The 4,847-nt window shown below is 38.3% G+C and overlaps 1 pseudogene; it reads right to left on the bottom strand.

The window, feature by feature from the left end:
* Window positions 1-1,129: 1,129 nt before the first annotated feature.
* LOC120873751 lies at window positions 1,130-2,058 on the bottom strand (annotated as a pseudogene).
* Window positions 2,059-4,847: the final 2,789 nt, after the last annotated feature.

Raw genomic sequence — 4,847 nt, forward strand, 5'->3', positions numbered from 1 at the left:
ATCTGAGACTGAGTGTATCTATCCAAAGATATGCTAGTTTTGTTTTTAGATTTAAGTTTATAACCCTTATATTTTAAATTTCATGAGGATTTGGGGAATCTTATGATTTTTTTTAGCTAGCTACCAAATGCTTATGTTTAGCACTAGCTTATATTCATTAGTACAGAAAGTATAATAGCCAGGACATGGAAACAACCTAGATGTCCATCAGCAGATGAATGGATAAGAAAGCTGTGGTACATATACACAATGGAGTATTACTCAGCCATTAAAAAGAATACATTTGAATCAGTTCTGATGAGATGGATGAAACTGGAGCCGATTATACAGAGTGAAGTAAGCCAGAAAGAAAAACACCAATACAATATACTAACACATATATATGGAATTTAGAAAGATGGCAATGATGACCCTGTATACAGGACAGCAAAAAAGACACAGATGTGAATAGCGGATTTTTGGACTCAGAGGGAGAGGGTGAGATGATTTGGGAGAATGGCATTAAAACATGTATAATATCACGTAAGAGTCGAATTGTCAGTCTATGTCCGATGCAGGATACGGCATGCTTGGGGCTGGTACACGGGGATGACCCAGAGAGATGTTGTGGGGAGGGGGGTGGGAGGGGGGGTTCATGTTTGGGAACGCATGTACACCTGTGGTGGATTCATGTCAATGTATGGCAAACCAATACAGAATTGTAAAGTAAAATTAAAAATTTAAAAAAAAATTAAAAAAATAAAATAAATAAAAAAACTTTTAAAAAAAGAAGTATAGTACATGCCACAGAATATTAAAAAAAAATTAAAACATCTGTCAGTAAACACATGAGAAGTATCTAGTAATTGAAATAGTACATAAATGAAAGAATGAATCAATACAATGTGACAAAATTAGAACACTCAGGAAAGTTTTCAACAAAGAGAACATGCCATATATAAATTCTTGATGCATATGAGCATGCTGTATTTAGAAGTTGTAATGTTTCTAAAATTCGGACTTTATAACCAATGCTTATTATTAATTTTATGTATTTAGTGAGACAACTTCTTTTCTCTTGTATGATGCAACATAATTTTACAAATACAACCTTTTTGTGTGTGAGAGAGAGAAATATAAACATTTAGCATCATCTTTTAAATTTTATTTTTTCTAGGGCTTGTATCACATCCTTGTTTCTTAGGCTATAAATCAGAGGGTTTAACATTGGAGTCACTAGAGTATAAAACAATGAAGTCATTTTGTCTTGATCTAGAGAATAGGATGAACTCGGCCTGAAATACATAAAGAGAATAATTCCCTGGAGAATTGCCACTGCAGTTAGGTGGGAGGTGCAGATAGAGAATGCTTTGAACATCCCCTCTTCAGAGTGGATCTTCAAGACTGAAAAGATGATATAAAAATAAAAGACAAGAACTCCTGAAATGGTACTCAGTTCAATGAAGCCAAAAACAAGGAATAATGCCAACTCATTGACCTGTATATCAGAGCAGGAAAGGAGGAAAAGTGGAGGTAAATCACAGAAGAAATGGTTAATCTCATTTGACCCATGGAAACATAGCAGAATGTTAATGTCGTGTGTATCAGAGCATCTGCCATTCTTACCAGGTAAACCCCATTCATGAGCAGGGGGCACACCCTGCTGGACATGCTGACCTCATAGAGCAAGGGGCTGCTGCTGGCCTTGTACTGGTCATAGGCCATCACTGCCAGCAGGAGACACTCAGAGTCAGCAAAGATATAGAAGACCAAGAATTGCAGAGCACAACCATGGAAAGAGATTGACTTGTTCTTGGCAAATAGGTCCACCAGCATCTTGGGACCAATGGCTGTGGAATAGCAGAGGTCACAGAAGGAGAGGTGGCTGAGGTAAAAGTACATGGGAGTGTGCAGCTAGGGATCCATCCTAATCAGGGTTATCATTCCAAGATTTGCCAGAAGATTGATGAGATAAACAAGGAGAACCATGATAAATAGGATCACTTTGTTCACAGTGTTATCAGTAATTCCCAAGAAAATGAATTCAGTCACGGAGGAGCAATTGTCTCTGTTCATCTTTCTTTGTTGTTGTCTACACTCTTAGAAAAATATTTTTAAAAATAAATAACAAAGATACATGGATAGGTAACACTTCTGCACATCTGCAAAATATCATAAGGCAGAACAGTTTCTTTCTATAATTGTGTTTTTTTATTCAGAAAAGCATCCAATCATGTGTCCACTCTTTAAAGAGGCAAAGCTATCTATTGGGGCTTCTCTGTTGGTTCAGACAATAAAGAATCTGCCTGCAACATGGGAGACCCAGGTTTGATCCCAAAGTCAGGAATATCCCTTTGAGAAGGGAATGGCTACTCATTCCAGTATTCTTGCCTGAAGAATTCCATGGACAGAGGAGCCTGGTAGGCTACAGTGCTTGGGGTCACAAAGAGTCCAGCATGACTGAGTGACTAACACTTCTTCAGCTATCTATTACCCAATAATAAAAATCACCTAGAATAGACTGTTGAGAAACTGAACCAAATCTATTATGCCATTTATGAGGCATGTTACTTCCTACAAGGTCATGTCAGAGTCTGACTTTTTTTATCTCAATGGATACATTTGAATTAATTTACCTCTCTTTTCCTCTTCAAAATAATATGAACAAGACTCTAATATATTAGAGATGTTGAGCTGTAAGACAGGTCTAAGGATTCTCTACCCTTGGAAGTATTTACATGGAAACAAAATGGGATTACAGTTTTAATGTTTCTCACTACATGATTGGTTTAAGAATATTTGTATTAATCCCTGAAATAATGACCATGTCTTTGACTAATAATAATGATCATTATTTTGTTACTGGTTTTATGTTGTGTTTAATAGTTAGTGAGACATCTAAGTATTATCAACCTTTATTCCTAGTAATTTATTATTGATTTGTCACAATACTCATTACCCCTTTGCAGAGATAGTTGTCAAAAATCAAGTTGCTTGATGAGTGAAAGAAAAATCTAAAAGGAATTGAAAACAATAGAACACATTTGCATCTTTTTGGATTTTAAATGGGCTCTAATATTATAAAATGGAAATGAGATGAGAGACAATAAATTTTTCTGAGATACACACATACCCTCTCTTATGTATGTGTCTTTGTGTGTGTGTCATGTTTGATATGCTTATTTTTATTAATTGGAGTAAAATTGTTTCACAATGTTGTGTTGGTTTCTGCCATACAACAAAGCAACTCAGCCATAATTATAAATATATTACCTCCCTCTTGATTTGCATATGTTTTTGATGTATATGAGAATAGAATGCATTTAATGAACTTCTTCCTTAAGCCTATATAGGTATGACATTTTTTCACATGAGAATTAATTTGCAAGATTTTACTTTTACTGTGGTAGTTGTATTATTTTTTAAACAAAATGAAACAAGCTTTCAATTCATGTATACACTTATCCAATGATAAAAGGAGTAAAAGATTTTTGTGAGCCAAAAAGAAAATAAAATCATTAAGAAGTTATACTGTGGTTATTAACAAGTTCAAGAAGATGGTTCCCAATCAGAGAAATCAATATTGTTTCTGGCAAATAAATGCAGCGTTAATTTAATTGAGTAAGTAAGCATAAATATTTCACTTAAAAATACATTTTTTTTCTTTCTCAGAAAGTTATTTCCTCTTATATTCTTTAAGATAGGACCTGGAAACCTACCTGAAATGAGCCGGTCTTGGGTAGCTAAATGATAATGAGTAGATGGTCTTTTATTTTACCAGGTATGCTGCTGCTAAGCTGCTAAGTCACTTCAGTCGTGTCTGACTCTGTGCGACCCCATAGACGGCAGCCCACCAGGCTGCCCTGTCCCTGGGATTCTCCAGGCAAGAAGACTGGAGTGGGTTGCCATTTCCTTCTCATGAAAGTGAAAAATGAAAGTAAAGTCGTTCAGTCATGTCTGACTCTTCACGACCCCATGGACTGCAGCCTATCAGGCTCCTCCATCCATGGGATTTTCCAGACAAGAGTACTGGAGTGGGTTGCCATTGCCTATGGGGACTTGAACCTCTGAGTTATTGCCCTTAGGTTTTGATAGCAAACATTTCATTAATTATGATTCTGCTTCTGTGTATTCCCCTGTGAATTGAGTTCTGAAGCTTCACTATTGCTGCCAAATTGATCTATGGTAGGAGAAGGCAACGGCACCCCCACTCCAGTACTCTTGCCTGGAAAATCCCATGGACGGAGGAGCCTGGTGGGCTGCAGTCATGGGGTCGCTAAGAGTCGGACATGACTGAGCGACTTCAGTTTCACTTTCACTTTCATGCATTGGGAGAAGGAAACGGCAAGTCACTCCAGTGTTCTTGCCTGGAGAATCTCAGGGATGGGGGAGCCTGGTGGGCTGCCATCTATGGGGTTGCACAGAGTTGGACATGACTGAAGCAACTTAGCAGCAGCAGCAGCAATAAAGCTGAAACTCCAGTACTTTGGCCACCTCATGCGAAGAGTTGACTCATTGGAAAAGACTCTGATGCTGGGAGGGATTGGGGGCAGGAGGAGAAGGGGACGACAGAGGATGAGATAGCTGGGTGGCATCACTGACTCGATGGACGTGAGTCTGGGTGAACTCCGGGAGTTGGTGATGGACAGGGAGGCCTGGCGTGCTGCAATTCATGGGGTCGCAAAGAGTCGGACACAACTGAGTGACTGTACTGAACTGAATATACTGTCACGAAGCATTTAACAGGAGGCTTCCTGTGTGCTGTTTTGGATCTGTCATGAATCCTCTGTTCCTTATTCATTCCTGAGTATTCAGGAATTAAGAGGAGTTGGCAAGCGGCTCCTGGGGCTGAAGAATGCATGCATTTC

Source organism: Oryx dammah, unplaced genomic scaffold (genome assembly GCF_014754425.2).
Source record: "Oryx dammah isolate SB20612 unplaced genomic scaffold, SCBI_Odam_1.1 HiC_scaffold_14, whole genome shotgun sequence".
Taxonomy (NCBI): domain Eukaryota; kingdom Metazoa; phylum Chordata; class Mammalia; order Artiodactyla; family Bovidae; genus Oryx; species Oryx dammah.